At 44.7% G+C, this 20,248-nt stretch overlaps 1 long non-coding RNA gene across 1 annotated transcript in view; it reads right to left on the reverse strand.

Annotated features, from left to right (window-relative positions):
• Positions 1 to 2,784: 2,784 nt before the first annotated feature.
• The window catches only part of LOC119940573, a 57,860-nt gene continuing 40,396 nt past the window's right edge, over positions 2,785 to 20,248 (reverse strand). The window contains exons 2-4 of the long non-coding RNA XR_005455021.1: positions 16,461 to 16,604; positions 5,853 to 5,971; positions 2,785 to 2,955 (exon numbers count right to left, since the gene is read on the reverse strand). This is a non-coding gene — a long non-coding RNA (uncharacterized LOC119940573). The remainder of the gene's footprint in view (positions 2,956 to 5,852; positions 5,972 to 16,460; positions 16,605 to 20,248) is intronic.

The following is a 20,248-nucleotide window of genomic DNA, read 5'->3' on the forward strand; positions in this document are numbered from 1 at the left end:
TTATCTACTGCATGATTTGGGCAAGTCACTTCATTTTTCTATGCCTCAGTTACCTCACCTGTAAAGTGGGGATTAAGACTGTGAGCCCCACATAGGATGTAGACTGTGTCCCATCTGATTATCTTGTATCTACCCAGCAACTTAGTACATTGCCTGGCACACAGTAAGGGCTTAACAAATACCATTAAAAAAATCAGTGGTATTTGCTGAATGCTTACTGTATACCAAGCACTATTAACTAAGCAGTTGGGAAAATAAAATAGAGCTGAAAGACCTGATGCCCTCAATTAGTTTACAATCTGGAGGATGCTCTTCATGACATCCATGTAGGATTTTTAGACTGTGAGCCCACTGTTGGGTAGGGACTGTCTCTATATGTTGCAAATTTGTACTTCCCAAGCGCTTAGTACAGTGCTCTGCACATAGTAAGCGCTCAATAAATACGATTGATAAATAAATACGATTGATGAAGCTGCACAGTGTGTTCAGTCACAAAGGATATTTGTGGTTATAGCCACCTTTACGCAGTATGAAGAAAGGGGTGATCAGAACACATCTCTCAGTCTTTCATAAATCTCTCCTCCAATTTCTGATTTGACTATAGTCACCACGTGAGCAATGTATAGAGGACAGACTGGGATCGGGGGACAAAGGTACGTGAAGAGTGTGGTCTCATATACAGAACACAGCCTGGGAGTCAGAAGGACCTGGGTCCTAATCGTGGCTCTGTCACTTTTCTGCTGTGTGACCTTTGGCAAGTCACTTAACTCCTCCATGCCTTAGTTACTTCAATTGTAAAATGGGGAATAAAACCGTGAGCCCCATGTGGGGCAGGGAATGTGTCCAACCAGATTTGCTTATATCCACCCCAGTGGATACAGTGTCTGGCACACGGTAAGTGCTTAACAAATACCGCAATTATTATTATGAAGAGCAGCTACTACTAGGCCGGCCTGGTCTGGTTTAATACTGGATGGTCCAGTTTTCATCTGGTCTGCCCCCTCGCTGAAAAGGATACAGCAACAGACACCTTTATGGCTGTTCTTTAAAATTAAAGCCTCCAGCCTCCCTCCACCTTGTCACCTGCTGCTGAGATCCACGGCTCAGACGTGGTGCCCTTGTCTACAGGGATATGGGAGGGGAATTAGATGACTCTGGAGGGAATCAGGGATATGGGAGGGGAATTAGATGACTCTGGAGGGAACTTTTTCTGTGTCCTTATGACAGCACTACGTTACATAACATAGAGCTGCTACTCCTGGGCCAAAGGGTGTCCAGGATCACTGACCTTTGTCAGTGGCTACCCTAGCTACTGCTCCGTTTTTCCGGGCACCACTCAGGCCAAAGCTCTGCTGCAGAGGGCAGCCTCAAGACTGGAACCACTCCCTCCTTTTGTCCCAAGACTGTGGGAGAGGTGCCCCAGGCCTCGCAGATGCCCAGAAATTGGCCCAGAGGGTGATGGTCCCCCAGGCTGCTTGGATGGACAGGGCAGGGGGGAGATGGGCAGACCACTTGTCTTTGTGGGAATCTAGGACCAGGCACTGGACCCTTGAAGATGAGAAAGGTGGTAACCATGGCAGCAATAGTGGCATCTTCCTGGCAGGGAGCAAGAGGTAGGGTCAGTATCTCAATACCATCTCTGACTCCTTTCGGGCCCCAAGGGGAAGGTGAGCTAACTATAGCTGCCTGCCCTCTCCAAAATGCTCACCCTGTCCAGAAACAGTTTGACCTACTGGAAAGAGCACAGTACTGGGAATCAGGAGACCTGAGTTTGAATCCTGGCTCTGTCAATTCCCAGCATTGGGACCTTGGGCAAGGCACTTGGCTTTTTCTGTACCTCAGTTTCCTTTTAAAAATGGAGATGCAGTACCTATTCTTCCTCCCCTTTAGATTGTGAGCTCCATGTGGGATTGGGCCTGTGTTTGAACTGCCTGTACTGTATCTCCCACAGTGCTTGAGGGCACTGCTTAGAACAAATACCACAATTATAAAAAGACTGTAGGGATAAAAGCTCATGAATTAGGACCAAGAAGTGACTGATTATGCCCTCTGGAGATCTGAGAAGTCCTCTCCCCACTTTCAGCTCTATTTCAGGTAGTGCCAACAGTACAAAGATTTGGAACTAGGGCCAAAAAATGGCAGCTAGTGACCCCATCCTGGTGACACCTCTGCTCATTAAAATGCCCAGACTTTTAATTCTCTGTGTGGCTTCTGATGTAAGATGCACAAGCATGAGGTATAAATAACATTTGCAGTGTCTACTAGGGAATCGATTTGTGGCTATGAAATCAGCTATGGCTGAAAAAGGCTCTTGGAGGTGAAAAGTCAAAGTTAAATTACAAGTAGAAACATAGATTTGGAGAGGGAAAACAAAAAAAAGGAAACGAACCTCTTTGGCTTTGCCACTTGACTAACACCACCAGACATTACTGTGGAAAAAATATTTCTCACGCTGAAATGTCTTCAGTTCTTTAAGCCAAAAGCTTAGTGAGATCCCACAGTTATTAAAGCTAATAAATCAGGAAGAAAGATCCTATATGCAAAAACTGGACCGCTTTTTGCATTCTTCTGCTTCCCAAAACTTGAAGAAAGCCTTTTTTTCCCCCTTTAATTTACCTCATCTACCACGGGCATCTTAAAAACAGCAAAGACGCTCTGGGGACCCAGTGTGCTATGAGCTGTAATTATGGAACCTTATTTTTAAGGGTTTAAGAGAGCATCTTTATGGCTTTATGCAGCCCCAGTAACTGTTTTATGTGTTTGATTGACATAAAACATGCATTGGCAGAAAACATTTCCTAGAACTGTAGAGACATGGAGATTTAAACCTTTTCTCTCCTCCCAACAAAGTGACGTACCCGCCATTTTTTCCATCTTTCCTAATTTGTTGAACAATATTGATCAGCTGTAGTTAACAGAAGGCAGTCGGTGACCCCAGGACAAATCTTCAGGTTGCTATAAAAACCAAAATGGGTTGAAATCAAACACAGGTGGTTCTTGAGCTAGATGGTGCCCAAGACTTGAGTTGACTGATTTACCTTCCAGTACAGTTCCCTGGGCTTCTTATCACTCTCAGCCCGAGGCCGTTGATTGTTTTTAATCTAACTGAAGGAGTTGTCACACTTTCCAGATGTAAGAGGGGTTGGGGTTCAGCTGATATAAAGACTTTTAAAGTTTTATAGGGTGACTAATACCCTCCAGGGATAAACCAGGCTGTCAGCTTTTCTGAGGTTTTTGGCTAGAGCCCAGACATATTGGCCAAAGACCCGGGGGCAGGCTTCTGATCTCAGAAAAAGAGCAATTGACCCTTTCTATCTCTGGAGGACAGGTAACGTGAATAGGTCTCTGCAGGAACAGCCCTGTCTAAACTGAAGGTGAGCCTCAGAGAATATCAAAATAAGGTCGTAGTAGCTGGAACAAAAAAGACAGAATGTCGTCTCCGCCGCCACGGAGCTACGCTAGTAAGAAACAAGAGAGGATGATTGTTACTTGAACGCTCTTGCAGGGTCCATTAAAACAAGATGGGCTATTTCATGATGCAGCCTCCCTCTCCTTAGAGCAAAATGAGCGTTTGGGTTTGGAAAAGAGACAGCTTCTGACATCATATTCAAGGACAAATGATTCAGATTTCAAAGTTTAATTACTGAGAGGACCTCACTGTTAAATAATGACTTTGATGATTTCCAGAAAAAAAGTCCATTAAACCCTTATCACTGAAGCACCCACATGTTTATTAAATAAGAAGGGCAGAGGTCTGATTCAATCCTGAATTTTCTCTGAACACATCTCTTGTCAATACAATGGCCAAGAGCTAGCCACCAATAACTTTTCCCCTGGGGGATTCTGGGAGCAATGGGCCCAGTTAGTTTTCTCCCCGAATGGCCTACCTATGAGGTGTCTGCCAATCGGTGCTGATCCATAACCTGAATACTTGGGAAAACTGGTCAAAATATAATAGGTCATTAAAAAAGAAAACTATATTTTTTTCTCCTAAAAGTAATTTCTTTGAAAACCATATTAGCCATTTCTGAGCAATTGAGAGCGCCAAGACATAGAGACTTTGTTTGCCAGTTCTCCTACAAATCCTCCCTAATCAATCAATCCATAATAATGTGGCCTAGTGGAAAGAGCTCAGTCCAGGGAGTCGGAGGACCTGGGTTCTAATTCTGACTCTGCTACTTGCCTGCTGCAGGGCCTTGGACAAGTCACTTCACCTCTCTGTGCCTCAGTTTCCTCATCTGTAAAATGGGGACTAAGCACCTGCTTTTCTTCTCACTTAAACTGTGAGGTCCATGAGGGACAGGGATTGGGTCCATTCACATAATCTTGTGCTTACCCCAATGTTTAGTACAGTGTTTGGCCTACAGTAAGCTTGGAAAGTACAATTTGACAACAGATAGAGACAATCCCTACCCAACAATGGGCATCCTTATGCCCACCTCCTGAGTGGGCCAAGAATCCACCTGACTGGCAACTCGTAACCATTGTGTTAGCTCATTGTGGGCAGGGAAGGTGTCTGTTCTATTGCTGTGTTGCACTCTCCCAGGAGCTTAGTACAGTGCTCTGCACACAGTAAGGGCTCAATAAATACAATTGATTGAATGGTGGTCCTGCCATGCCCTCTCATCCCCTTGCCAACCTCCTGGACTCTAAAACGTCATGAAGGTACCCTATCAAAAGAGCTGACAGAAAACAATAAACTCAAAGGAACTATGGAAGGTGGTTCTAGTAAGTTAAAAATCAATAAATGTAGCATGGCGTAGGGGTTAGAGCATGGGCATGAGTTCTAATCTCAGCTCTGCCACTTGTCTGCTCTGTGGCCTTGGGCAAGCCACTAAACTTCTCTGGGCCTCAACTACCTCATCTGTAAAATGGGGATTAAGACTGTGAGCCCCAAGCGGGACAGGGACTGGGCTTAGTACAGTGCTTGACACAGAATAAGCACTTAACAAATACCACGATTATTATTATTAATTGCAATTTTTTGTTCATTATCCTGCAATCTAGCCCATTCTTCCTGCAAGATGGCCCTGTATCAGGACTCAGGAGGACTTCAGCAGGAGTTGAGCTCCACAGAAACTTGGGGAGATATGTGTCTGTTATATTGTTGTGTTGCACTCTCCCATGAGCTTAGTAATGATGATGGCATTTATTAAGCACTTACTAGGTGCAAAGCACTGTTCTAAGCACTGGGGAGGTTACAAGGTGGGGCTCACAGTCTTAATCCCCATTTTACAGATGAGGGAATTGAGGCACAGAGAAGTTAAGTTACTTGCCCAAAGTCACACAGCCTGTAAGTGGTGGAGCTGGGATTTGAACCCATGACCTCTGACTCCAAAGCCCGGGTGCTTTTGCACTGAGCCACGCTGCTTCTCTTAGTACAGTGCTCTGCACACAGTAAGGGCTCAATAAATACAATACCATAAATGCAATACAATAAATACAATAAATAAATACATACAATAAATACAATAAATTATTGCATGATAAATATATATATATATATGTATAAACATATACAATAAATAAATACAAACTTGGGCCCAACCTACGGGAAGCCCCAAATGGAAACTGCCATGGGGTTTCTTGTGGTAACCAGAACCTTGAAATGTGTGACCGTCCTGCCTAGTACAGGACTTTCATGCATGTTAGTTTGAGTGTGTGTTGAGTGTGTTAGTTTTAGACTGTAAGCCCACTGTTGGGTAGGGACTGTCTTTATATGTTGCCAATTTGTACTTCCCAAGCGCTTAGTGCAGTGCTCTGCACACAGTAAGCGCTCAATAAATACGATTGATGATGATGAGTTCAGGAGATGGAATCCCTTCTGTCTTTGTCCGAACAGTTTATCTCACCTCAGAAGCTGCTAGGACTTTTTCCTTATGGTCTCCAATGTCATTAGGTCTGTCGAGGAAATTCCCGAGAGCAGTAGAACCACTGATGCCTAATCGCTGTTTTGGAGGAGAGATTAAACCTGAAAAATAATAATAATAATGATGATTATGATGGCATTTATTAAGCGCTTACTATGTGCAAAACACTGTTCTAAGCGCTGGGGAGGTTACAAGGTGATCAGGTTGTCCCACGTGGGGCTCACAGTCTTAATCCCCATTTTACAGATGAGGTAACTGAGGCACAGGGAAGTTAAGTGACTTGCCCAAAGTCACCCAGCTGACAAGTGGTGGAGCCGTGATTTGAACTCATGACTTCTGACTCCAAAGCCCGGGCTCTTTCCACTGAGCCACGCTGCTTCTCTGAGAAAAATGTCAAAATCAACCAGGAAGTGGCAGCAGAATAGGTTGTACCACAACAATGTCCAATGTCCAGGACTCTTCCTTTCCCAAAGTACAGGATCTGTTTTGGAACAGCAGGAGAATGGATGACACTTTGAATGACTATAATGGGCTTTTAAGACTCAGTCTCTGGAGGATCTAATGGTCCCTGATTCTTTCCTTTTGATTGAAGGAGGAAATTCTTTCGCTGTGTCACTCCCAGCAACCAGGTTTTTCTATTGGAACAAAATAAAAATTGCCTAAACTAGACCAAGACCTCTTTGATTTTTAAGACACGGAGAGGGAAAATCAGAGTAGGGGAGGAGAAAGAGATTTTAATTGAATCATCATGTTAAATAAAATTAGAAACAGGGCATATGTTGAGTTCTCCAACATCATCTCACTGTGTATCGTCAATTCCCCTCCATTCAATGTCCTCATGGTTGGGTTACCTTTGGTACCTCCTGGAAACATGAGCCCCAAATCTCTGCTCCCTCCTTTTTTTAAAAAAAATGGTATGTGTTAAATGTTTACAATGTGTCAAGTACTGTTCTAAGCACTGTGGTAGATACAAGTTAATCAGGTAGGACCCTGTCCCTGTCCCCCATGGAGCTCACAGTCTAGCAATCGTATTTATTGAGCACTTACTATGTGCAGAGCACTGTACTGAGAGCTTGGGAAGTACAAATTGGCAACATATAGAAACGGTCCCTACCCAACAGTGGGCTCACAGTCTAAAAACTGTGACATCATCAGACATGTCACATCATCTTTCTGATGACCTTGTGTCTACCCCAGTGCTTAGAACAGTGCTTGGCACAGAGTAAGCACTTAACAAATACAATCATTGTTATTATTATATCCATAATTTATATGTATTAACCTCTGTCTCCCCCTCTAGACTGGAAGCTCACTGTAAGCAGTGAACGGGTCTACCAACTCTGTTATATTGTACTCTCCCAAGTGCTTAGCATAGTGCTGTGCACACAGTAAGTACTCCTTTAAGTAGAGTTGATTGATTAAATTGTCATTTAAATTGATTAAAAACGAGAAGCAGCGTGGCTCAGTGGAAAGAGCCCAGGCTTAAGAGTCAGAGTTCATGGGTTCAAATCCCTGCCCCGCCGCTTGTCAGCTGCGTGACTTTGGGCAAGTCGCTTAACTTCTCTGGGCCTCAGTTACCTCATCTGTAAAATGGGGATTAAGACTGTGAGCCCCCCGTGGGACAACCTGATCACCTTGTATCCTCCCCAGCGCTTAGAACAGTGCTTTGCACACAGTAAGCGCTTCACAAATGCCGTCATTATTATTATTATTATTATTAAATCGGAGGGAGTATTGGGTCCCCATTTTACAGTTGAGGACACTGAGGTACAGATAAATTAAGTGACTTACCCAAGGTCACACAGCAGCCACCTGGCTAAGCAGGGATTATAACCCAGGTCCTCTGACTCTCTGGACCATGCTCTATCCACTAGGCCATGCTGCTTCTCTTGCTGCTGTGTTTGTGTAGATGCCACATAGAGAGATTCCATTCTTTTGCTACAAACAGACTCATACTCTGGAAACAATTGCGTGTCTACTACAGAACCTCTCTGCAGTCATATTTACCTCAGTACCAGCATCAACAGCATTGACTTGAGCACTAGACTCTGAAAACATGCAAAAGAAGCCAAAGTCATTCCCAACCTCAAGAAGCTTCCAATTGAATGGAAAAGACTGTAGGTACAAATGACAAATATATTGTCATTTAATCAATCAATCAATCAGTAGTATTAATTGAGCGCCTACTGTGCACAGAGCACTGTACTAAGCGCTTGGAAGAGAACAAAAAAACAGAGTTGGTAGACCACAAGGAGCTTACAGTCTAGAGGGAAGCAGACATAAGTGAACAAATACATCCATAATAAAGAACTAAATAGATAAATGGATGGAGTGTTCCAATTTCTGAGACTTCAGGAAATGGTTCTAGTGTCAAAAACAATAATGATGGTATTTGTTAAGCACTTACTATGTGCCAAGCACTGTTCTAAGCGCTGGGGTAGATACAAGATACGTGGGGCTCACAGTCTTAATCCCCATTTTACAGATGAGGTAACTGAGGCACAGAGAAGTAAAGTGACTTGCCCAAAACACACAGCTGACTAATAGCTTGCACAACCCTGTTCATATTCTCTTGATCTTGCCAGTCATATTCCCACTGGGGCAGGGGATGTAATGAGAAAGTAGATAGGCAGGGGTGCAAGTAATTGCATAAATCCTACTTATTTTATTTTGTTGGTATGTTTGGTTCTGTTCTCTGTCTCCCCCTTTTAGACTGTGAGCCCACTGTTGGGTAGGGACTGTCTCTATGTGATGCCAATTTGTACTTCCCAAGCGCTTAGTACAGTGCTCTGCACATAGTAAGCGCTCAATAAATACGATTGATTGATTGATTGATTGATTGATAAATATTGGGGTGCTGATGGGATGGCTTGACCAGGAAGGTGGGAGGATCAATTAGAACTAGTTTATCAATCAATCAATCGTATTTATTGAGCGCTTACTGTGTGCAGAGCACTGTACTAAGCGCTGGGAAGTACAATTTGGCAACATATAGAGACAGTCCCTACCCAACAGTGGGCTCACAGTCTAAAAGGGGGAGACCGAGAACAAAACCAAACATACTAACAAAATAAAATAAATAGAATAGATATGTACAAGTAAAATAAATCAACCAATAAATAGAGTAATAAATATGTACAAACATATATACATATATACAGGTGCTGTGGGGAAGGGAAGGAGGTAAGATGTGGGGGACGGAGAGGGGGACGAGGGGGAGAGGAAGGAAGGGGCTCAGTCTGGGAAGGCCTCCTGGCAGAGGTGAGCTCTCAGTAGGGCCTTGAAGGGAGGAAGAGAGCTAGGTTGGTGGATGGGCAGAGGGAGGGCATTCCAGGCCCGGGGGATGCCGTGGGCCGGGGGTCGATGATCTCTAGCCACACTAAAGAGGCGATTGTAGCATTTTCCCACAACGTGTTCCAGACCAGGAGCAGGCAATTATTTTGTCCTTTCAGCCACTTACCACACTGCAGAGCTTCTGTGGGTCAGGAGTGAAGGGCTGGGTTAGGGGTTTAAAACCCAGGAGTGCAGCCATGTCCACCTGCATGACTCATCCCTGGCTCTGAGCCAGCTTGCCTGAAGTCAGCAACTCCTTCATGCTGTGACCCCAAGAGCAGCAGGCTGAAAGCTTTCTGACATATGCCTGAAAGACATCTATGTACAACTGACACGCCACTCCACGTTGTGTGAACATAAAGAAGCAGCGTGGTCTCATGGAAACATCAGGGGCCTGACAGTTAGAAGACTTGGGTTCTAGTTCCAGCTCTGCCACTTGCCTACTACGGGACCCTTTAGCAAATCACTTAACCTCTATGTGCCTCAGTTTCCTCACCGGCAAAATGAGGATAAAATACCTTTTCTTGTTACCTCTTAGGCTGTGAGTCGATAGTAGGACAGGGACTGTGTACAATCTGAATTTAGCTTGCTTCTACTCTAGCTAGCTCTAGACTGTAAACTCAATCAATCAATCAATCAATCAATCGTATTTATTGAGCGCTTACTGTGTGCAGAGCACTGTACTAAGCGCTTGGGAAGTACAAATTGGCAACACATAGAGACAGTCCCTACCCAACAGTGGGCTCACAGTCTAAAAGGGGGAGACAGAGAACAGAACCAAACATACCAACAAAATAAAATAAATAGGATAGAAATGTACAAGTAAAATAAATAAATAAATAAATAAATAGAGTAATAAATATTCACAACCATATATACATATATACAGGTGCTGTGGGGAAGGGAAGGAGGTAAGATGGGGGGATGGAGAGGGGGACAGAGCAGCAGGGAACTCGTCAGCAGGGAATATGTCTACCAACTCTGTTGTATTGTACTCTCCCAAGCGCTTAGTACAGTGCTCCACATACAGTTAGCGCTCAATAAATACAATTGATTGACTGATCGATATACCCCAGTGCTCAGAACAGTGCTTGGCACATAGCAAGCACTTTACTAAATACCATCGTCAACATCATCATCCTTTGTTAGGGTAGAAAGACGATTTCAAATGTGCGCTGCTTTGCTTTAACTTAACTCATACTTTGTCTATTTGGGCTGGGAAAATTGGCTCCAAAAAGCCCTATCAGTACTCTTTTCATCTTTATCATAATTGGTTCTACCTGGGCATGTTTTTCAGGTAGAGTTTCATATAGAGAATTATAACGTGGGTTTCATTTCAATAAACTGGGAAAGTAATAAATTGAAGATTGACTAACCGTTGTTTTATGTGGCTGCCAACCTGGCTAGTAGCATTCTTAATTATTGCCAGGAAACGAAGCATTTTCCAAACATGTGGTTTAGATTTCAGGATAATGTGTCTTGTCAGCCCCCTGAGCTGGACTGATGGACAGCTAGGGGAACTCCTGCAAGCTTGTTCTGGTGGGTGATGAGAGAGATGAAGTTCCTCTACTGAAAGCAAGACCCCCCCGTCAACCAACCTTTCGGGAAGAAAGTGAAGCACCATGGCGTAGTGGATAGAGCACGGGCCTAGGAGTCGGAGCACCTGGATTCTAATCCTGGCTCCATCACTCACCCACTGTGTGACCTTGAGCAAGTCACTTACCTTCTCTGTGCCTCAGTTTCCACATCTGTAAAATGTGGATTAAATCCTACACCCCCGCTGTGAGCCCCAGGTGGGACAGGTGGCACACAGTAAGCACTTAACAAGAGCCCTCCCAAGATGAGAGGTGGAAGATTTCTTCTTGAGAGCAGGACTTGAACATGACCTGCTAAAAAATGAAATGATTAATCAATCAGTGGTATTTACCGAGTGCTTACTGTGTGCAGAGCACTCTAATAAGTGCTTGGGAGAGTACAGTACAATGGATTTGGTTGACACAATCCCTGCCCACAAGGAGTTTACAGTTTAGAGGAGAGATAAGGTGGTGGAAATAGGGGAAGCTTTTTGTCCGGGGGTAGAACACTTTCTGTCAAAATTTCACGGCCTCAAATAAAGGGAACCAGGACCAAATGAAAGGGCCAAGCTGGTAGAGCACCCGAACTTCTCCTATTAGAGGGTTTTGGAGTCTTAAAATAGCAAATTAGCCTTGAGGGTCATTTATGCGGGTCACGGGCATACCCTACACTACAGGTCGAGGGGCATGTGATGACGCAGCACTACCCCACGTACACTTTGGAACATGATGACAGTCTAGCGGCACCTTGGAGAAATCTGCAATTTTGTGTGACCCTAAAGCGCTTCTCTGGAGGGACCCCAGAACCCCCATATAGGTCTGCGTGAACTCTGGTGGCGCTGAGTCTAAACTGAGTGGCATGAACAGCCCTGGAGGGAGGCCCAGCACTGAAAGTGAAATAAATGGAGACTGGTCTGCTTATACTGTACCTTCCCCGGTGTTTAGCGCAGTGTTTGGTGCATATTAAACACTTAACAAATACCACAACTAGTAGGAAAAGCTTCTGGTACCTCATTGGTGAGTGTTGTGTGCTTATCCAGGCTGAGGAAGAAAGTTTTAAGTTATTTTTGGCACTTTGTTTTGGAAAACTAGCATCCTGAAGAGAAATTGTGAGCAATCCCGGGGCTACAGCTGTTTGCTTACCTTAGAAATACATGGATTTTAGTCCCCGGGGATTGCCGCAGACAAAGCGGAGGAGAAAATGTGAGCCCTTCCCTTAACACTAGATAAGCTATTACATATTCCAAGCTCTACCTTATGGAATCATAAGGAATTTGCCCAATATCTTTTGGAGGGAATGTCAAACACTATCAGCTTCATTTTCTTCTGCAATGGAAAAGGGCCACGTGGTAAAAGTGAAGGCAGCGAAAGGGGCGGGAGCCTCAGGGAGGGGCAGAAGGGTCTGGGTGTATGCTAGGTGATACATTTGCAGCTCCTTAAATCTGAAAGGCTCAAATAAATACTTCAGTATTGCTTCATTCATCCTTGAGGTTTCTGTCTGCATTTGAAATCTTTTCTGCATTCTCTACCCGGGGGGAGCATCACCAAGGCCAAAGCCCTAGCAGCCCCACAGCCAGAGAGGAGAGCAGGGTCCACCGATGTTATGGCTCACCCGGTTTGTTTAAGGTCACAATGTAGGTAAAATCCAAAGGGGGAAGACTCTCCCCTCGGTTGCTGCTGCATTGTCAGAACACCTGACATCAGGGGACGTCGGAAAATGAGTGGCGGCCTCTTCCTACTGCTCTCCTTCGCTTCCCAACTCTACCTGGCCTTAGCTTCACCCTTCTGTGAAACAGTTCAGGGTTAGCATCCCATTAAAGTGTAAGCTCCTTGAGGGCAGAGAATTTGTCGCTTGCTTGTGTTGTATTTCCCAGTGGCTCAGTATGGTGAACCGTGATAGGAGGGCACCAATTAAATATGACTGTTACTTCTACTACTGTCAATTAATCAATCAATCAATGGTATTTATTGAGTATTTGCTGTGTGCAGAACAGTGAACTAAGTGCTTGGGAAAGTACAATACAACAGATTTGGTAGACATGATCCCTGCCCACAAGGAGCTTACAACCTTCTACAGTGGGAGAAATACACTAAAATAGACTAGGAATAGGGGAAATAGTAGAGAAGGATAAGGATATTAATACCTAGATTTTGTGGGGCTGGGGTGAATATCAAAAAGTTACTACTACTACTATTACTATTACTACTTCTACTTCCTCTTCTTCTTCCTTGGCTCTGGAGGTTTCATGGGCCACCCACAGCCCAGCTAGCCTCTCCATCCCCCTATCCACTCACCCCTTGGGATACTGGGAAGGTTGCAACAGTTAAGTAACCAAGGACTGTCTTCCTGGAACAGCGAAGTGCCCCCAGCCTGCCCCTTCCAAGTTCTGTTTAGTAGATATATTTATTACTGTCGACGTTTTTATTGTTTCATTTTAACTTGTTTTCACTGTGTTTCCATGACATTTTTCTGTTATATGTGTGGTCTTCCTCGATTTAAGATTGTGAGTCTCTTGTGGGCTAGGGGCTGGGTCTTAATGTGATCTTCTTGCACTTACCCTGGTGCTCAGGACAGTGCCTTGCACATGGTAAGCATTTAATCAATGTCAGTAATAACCCTAAGAATAAGAATCGGGGCTATGATTAAGAAAGTGAAAATGCTGACATGCTAACCACGTGTTCAGAGGAGAAGCGACCGGTTGGAGAGATTTTGTAGATAAGGATTTTAAAAGGTCCCTGGTCTCCAAACGGTATGATTTGAAGTGGTGAAGGGGACAAATTCCTATCCTCAGAATGGTCTCAGGTAAATTATGATCTAATGAGTATAGGTAAGCAGTCTGCCTAGTGGATAGAGCACATGGTTGGGAGTCAGAAGGGCCTGGTTTCTAATCCTGGCTCTGCCACTTGTCTGCTGTGTGACGTTGGGCAAATCACTTAACTTTTCTGTGGTTCAGTTACTTCATCTGTAAACCGGGGCTTAAAACTTTGAGCCCCATAGAACAGAGCCTATGTCCAACCTGATTATCTTGTATCTACCCCAACACTTAGTATAGTGCCTGGCACAAAATAAGTACTTAACAAAAAAACGAGAAGATTGCCTTAGGTCTATTAGATTTAGACATTTGTGGGGGACAGGATGAAGTATGAGACTCAATTCTTTCCATTCGTGTGACCTATTCCTTTTCCCTCTCCCCCCACCTCACCTCCCTCCACACTCTTTTTTCCTACGGTGACTGGGATAGAGGAGCAAGGAGGAAAGTTATGGTTTACCCTTGCAACTGGGCTAACGAAACAAGCACAGGATCAGGAGTCAGGGGACCTGGGTTCTAACCCTGACTTGCTTTCTGTGTGACCTCAGGCAAGTCACTTAACTTGTCTGTGCCACTATTTCCTCATCTGTAAACTGGGGATTCAATACCAGTTTTCCCTCCTATTTTGACTGTGAACCGCACGAGGGACAGGGCCTATGTCCAACCTGACTGTCTTCTAGACTGTAAACCCTGTGTGGGCAGGGAATGTCTCTCTTTATTGCTGAATTGTACTTTCCAAGCACTTAGTACAGTGCTCTGCACATAGTAAGCGCTCAATAAATACGATTGAATGAATGAATGAATTCTATTACCCTTACCACTTAGTTCAGTTCTGGTACATAATAAGTGCTTAACAAATACCACAGTTCTTATTATTACAAACACCTCCAGAAGGAGGCCACCCATGGTTGTGTTCTGCAGCAAAATGAGCCCTGACCACCAGAGAAGCATTGGCCCAGTCTCCTCCTTATCTTTCATAAAGATCCTTGGTTTTTGGAGAAACTTTTTTGGAATTAAAGCATCTCTCTCTCTGCATAGTGCACAAAGCACTTCACTGGAGTGGCCATTCCTCCAGGAGTTGTATGCCTATTCCCCAGGCGTGATTACTGAAGGACTTAGAACTCATTTGATGATCCTAGGTAGCTGGGCCTTACCCAGGCAGGTGAATATTTGAAAACAAAGATCTGGTGTTGTCACACTCTTCAATCATGAAGGCAAGCTTGATGTTAGCTGCCATGTTAATATTAGTGGGATTGTCCTGGGCAGACAGGGTGCCACATGCCACACCTTGGCTCACTCCAAGTCCACTGGTGACTGACCATTCATCCAGTTTTAGACCAGTCAGTTAGGTTTTTGTCTCCTGTCCAGTATGGGGACAGCATCTGGCAGAGTGACCACACTATCTGCCTTACAGGTAGAACTATCTACGGCTTCCAAATTTACCTAGGTTGCTGCCTTCTGAAAGCAGAGATAGAAATGAAGGTCTTCTAATAGAGGAAACGCAGAGAGGACCTTTCTGCAGAAATCTCCCTTTCCATCCCTCCCATTCCTGAGCGTAGTTTAACGGGGGCTCTGTTGTGGCTTTCAGAGAATGTCAGTGACTCTCAGAGGTGCAAAGGAGAATGAAAGCAAAGGTTGCTGGGAATGGCTTGTTCCTCTCTCTTCAGCTCTCCTGGGGACCAGGGAGGTCAATTCACACCTCCCTAGGCCTGGCTTTATCCTGGCCAAGGGGCTGCTTTGTTTTTTAGACACTTGGATGAGCCTGAAGAATGCGAAACTAACAAACCTGAAAATGTGTGGATCCTGGCTGACAGAAAGGCTTTGAAGATAAAGGGCCACTTGAAATTCCACAATCCTAAGGCCTCTTGTCACCTTGAAATCTGATTTCAAAGCTCAACACCATGGTAGGATCTGGGAGGAGAGTGATGATAGTGGCTGGTGGACGGTGCACTGATATTGTCACCACCTGGGATTGGGGCAAAGTGCAGGCCGCTGCCAAGGGGTTGCCCACCTAAGCTAGCAATGGGCAGCCTCCTCAAACAGGGCTACTTGGAGATGGTCCCTGATAGGCTTGGAATAGCTTAACTCTGGCAGGACAGTGGCAACTGATTCAAAACACCACAGGACCGTAAACCATGTTCCGCAGTCCTGGCAGAGTTGGCCAGGGCTGTGCACACAGTAAGCGCTAAATAAATACGATCGACTGACTCTTGGATAGTCATTTTGTCTGTGTCTCCCCTGAGGGAGGAGGAAAGGCAGAAAAATAACATCCTCTCGGAGTTCTCTTGGAACACCTGTACATCTCAGGGGAGCCTGACGCTGCCCACTAGGCTCCGAGGAGCATTCTGCTGCCTTCTGCTTCTTTATTTAATCAAGATAAAGACGAGGCTGTAGACTGTAAGCTCTTTGTGGACAGAGAATGCGTCTACCAACTCTGTTACACTGTACCCTTCCAAGTGCTTAGTACAGTGGTCTGCACACAGCAAGTACTCAATAAATATGAACGACTGATTGATTAGTCCTTAAATAATGCAAGTCAATGCCTATGCAGAGTTCCCAAGATCAAGTTCCTCTGGCCAGTGCTCTCATAGTTAACAGAGCAGGGGATTTGTCTAAATTACCCAAGCTGAAAGGACATCAGTGTAGAGTGGAAAGAGCCCGGGTCGGGGAGTGAGGAGGCCCGGGTTCTAGGCCTGCTAGACTGACCTGCTGGGGGATCTCAGGTGAATCACTTAACCTTTCTGGACCTCAGTTTTTTCATCTATAAAAGGTGGAGAATAACACGAGCCTCTCCTGATTTCCCAGGGAAGTTGTGAGACTGGTCTGAGGTAAGGAGGAGAAAGGACTTTGTAAAATAAGAGAGCTATACAAACCCACGGTTACGGTGTCTGTTTTTGTGGAAAGAGTTCAGCCACTTCTCAAACTCCAGCACTTCATTACCCCTTGGCTGGGCTGGCCTGGGGAGTCTGGAGGATCAAGAAACTCTTGAAGCAGGAATCTGTTATGGACTCTTGAAGCTGGAAGACAAACATAAAAAACTTCTGGTCAATCCATGAGCCCTTCTAATTAGTCAGATGAGTCCTTCAGGTGATCTTAAAATTAATAATAAATACTATGGTGTTCATTAAATTTACGCTGAGCACTGGCATAAACCCAAAATAATCAGATCAAACTCAGGCCCTGCCCCATCACAGGGATCACAGTATAAGAGGTGAGGAAACAGAGTAGAGGTAGGGAACGAGGTGACCTCCTTATGCTCACCTGATCCCTCTCATGCCTCCATCCCTCTTCCCTGTCCTCTCCCCACCCGACTCCTGTCAGCCAGTTTTTTCTTTCTCTTCTCCATTTCTCCCCACTTTCAACAGACATTCACCCTTCTACCCTCAACAGTTATGAGGGGCAGATAGCAAAGAAGATTCCTGACAGAGTTAGAATTTTTTTAAAAGGGCAGAAAATCTAATTGGAGAAACCACTAAAGATGTACACTATGCAACATATGTAGTTGTTCCATTTATTTTAAACATTAGAACGAACTGAGAAGCAAGGGTGGATCAGAGATTGGGCGCCCAGTGGGGAAGCTGATAGGGCTAATCAGGGAGAGCTTCCTGGAGGAGGTGAGCCCTTAATTGGAATTTCAAGTATGGAAAGTGTTGGTGTTGTGACAAGGAGATGAGGTCAGTAAGGGAGGCTTTGGCAGAATTTGGCATTTTTTTCTGCAAGGTGCTGTGAACAGTGGCGTGATATAGTCAGAACAGAAGGTGGAGAAAATGACTCCGGTTGTAGTGTAGAATGTTTGGCTACTTGGGGGCCCTTTTAACTGTTACTGTATCTGTAAGGACCATTTCACTCTTTTCCTTTGAGGCTGGTTTCATTGCTGGTGATTTCATTCTTTATATGGCATGATGATTCCAAGGCTTGTTTGCAACCCCTGACACCTCAGGATCTTTTGGCTCCATTGCTGAACTGGTAACAGTTTAATGACAGCCTGGACAATTACCCTATTTAGCCGAATAAACTGGGAAAAATGAGTCTTTGGGATTGACTCATGTCTTTTAACTACTGTTGTTCCTGGAGAGGTCTGAAAGGCAAAGAGGTTATGTCAATTGTGTTTTAACAGAGTGACTAAGTTGTGAACGTTTCCAAAAAATATTTTTCTTCAGAAAGGGCTCGGTTTTACAGGCTTTGGGGCCGATGACTCAGAAGGGCCATTGTTGAGCTCCACTCTCTAATTAGTATGTTCGAAGGCCCGTCACAAAACATAAACTTTGGGAAGGGAGGAAAAATATTCTGGGGTTTGGACAAATATCCCGTTGCTATCTCTCCCATTAACAAACACCTTATGAAAGAGGAAACCATAATCCCAGAAAGTGAGCTGTTTTAAAAGACAAAACACAAAGAATAATCAGCGGAGGGAACCACAAAGATGGGAGGGAGGAAAAGGTGTGGAGCATAGTCAACCTATCCTAAGGGAGGGAAAGAGTGCAAACCAGGCTAATTTTTTTTTAGACTAAATTATTGTGGACTGACTTTTATTGGTTTTTAATAAGCTTCCCCAAGAAATTACATCCATGCCTGCCTCCCCGGAGTGGAAAAACTTGCCACTGTCCTCAGGAGGCAGAATCGGTTGGTTTAGTTTATTCATTCATTCATTCAGTCATATTTATTGAGCACTTACTGCATGCTGAACACTGTACTAAGCACGTGGGAGAGTACAATACAACAATAAACAGACACATTCCCTGCCCACAATGAGCTCACAGTCTAGAGTGGGGGAGACAGACGTTAATATAAATAAATGACAGCTATGTACATAAGTGCTGTGGGGTTGGGAGGGGGGGTTGAACAAGGGGAGCAAGTCAGGGCGACACAGTAGGAATTGGGAGGAGAGGAAAGGGGGGCTTAGTCTTGGAGGAGATGAGCCTTTAATAAGGCTTTGAAGTGGGTGGGGAGGTAGAGTAGTTGTCTGTCAGATTTGAGGAGGGAGGGCGTCCCAGTCCAGAGGCAGGATGTAGCTGAGGGGTCGGCAACAAGATAGATGAGATAGAGGTATGGTCAGAAGGTCGACATGTTTCCCCACCCCTCAAGAAACTCCGGTGATCGCCCATCCACCTCCGCATCAAACAAGAACTCCTTACCATTGGCTTCAAAGCGTTCAGTCACCTTGCCCGCTCCAACCTCAACTCGCTACTCTCCTACTATTTGCAAAGCTGGGACTAGAACTCAGGTCTACTGATTCCCTGAGCCAGTTTCCTTTAACTGGAACAGGAACAGGGCTTAAGGAATAAAATAAATCATTCTTGTAAGTGATGCTAAGGCCACTACCTGGCTGCTGTTGGATGCCAACAGCACCCCCTTTTAGACTGTGAGCCCACTGTTGGGTAGGGACTGTCTCTATATGTTGCCAATTTGTACTTCCCAAGCGCTTAGTACAGTGCTCTGCACATAGTAAGTGCTTGATAAAAATGATTGATGACGACTGATGATGCCATCTTAAAGGAAAAGGCACCTAGGGGGTTTAGGGTTGCAGCCTGGGCTTCCAAGCTCAGAAAGTCTTTGATAAAACTGGAGCTGGCTGGCACTTCACAGATCTAGAGTTGTTCTGACAGAGAAAGTCAATATTCTGTTTCTGGCCTGATACATAGTCTGGCACTTATGAGCTAATTGTCATGGTTCAGTGAAAACAGAAGGGGTTAACTCCTGCAGTGCGATCACAGGTCACAAGTCAGGGTAAGGAAATGATGACCCCTCACAAAGACCTACACACACACCTCACTCACCACGCACACAGGAGCGGCTTGACGATTTGTGAGCAATAGCAGGCTACACAGGGCGAGACTACACATCTGTTTTCAACTTCCAATCCATTTACCCCAAATCACTTGATTTAAAAAATTCTAGCTAAACTGTTCCCCAAAATTATGGCTTAATTTGCTTATTAGTGGGTTCAGGGTCCCAGAGCTTAATGTACATGAGGTAATGGCAGAAAGACTTCTGGGAAAAGCTTCCGGGTGGCACAGGGCTTTATTCTCAGCTCAGCATGTGATTCCAAAAATCAGTTCCAACCAATCGATGGTATTTGTTAAATGCTTACTATGTGCCAAGCACTGTTCTAAGCGCTGTGGTAGATACAAGATAATTGGGTTGGACACCATCCCTGTCCCACATGGGGCTCAGGGTCTTAACCCCCATTTTACAGATGAGGGAAATGAGGCACAGAGAAGTTAAGTGATTAGCCCAACGTCACACGGCAGACAAGTGGCAGAGCCAGGATTAGAACCCAAGACCTTCTGATTCCGAGGCCCGTGCTCTATCCACTAGGCCATGCTGCTTCTCAGCATTTTACTGAGTGCTTGCTATGTGCAGAGCACTGAATGCTCAGGAAAGTACAATACAATAGAGTTGGTAGACATGCCAACAAGGGGCTTACATTCTAAAGGGAGAGACGGATATTACAATAAATTACAGAGAGGGGAAATAGTAGAGTATAAGGACATGTAGATAAGTGCTGTGGGGCTGGGGTGAGTATCAGAATCCTTAAGGGGCATACAGTCAAGTGCATAGATAATAATTTAATAATAATAATTTTGGTATTTGTTAAGTGCTTACTATGTGCAAAGCACTGTTCTAAGCACTGGGGAGGATACAAGGTGATCAGGTTGTC

Source organism: Tachyglossus aculeatus, chromosome 19 (genome assembly GCF_015852505.1).
Source record: "Tachyglossus aculeatus isolate mTacAcu1 chromosome 19, mTacAcu1.pri, whole genome shotgun sequence".
In the NCBI taxonomy this organism is placed as follows: Eukaryota; Metazoa; Chordata; class Mammalia; order Monotremata; family Tachyglossidae; genus Tachyglossus; species Tachyglossus aculeatus.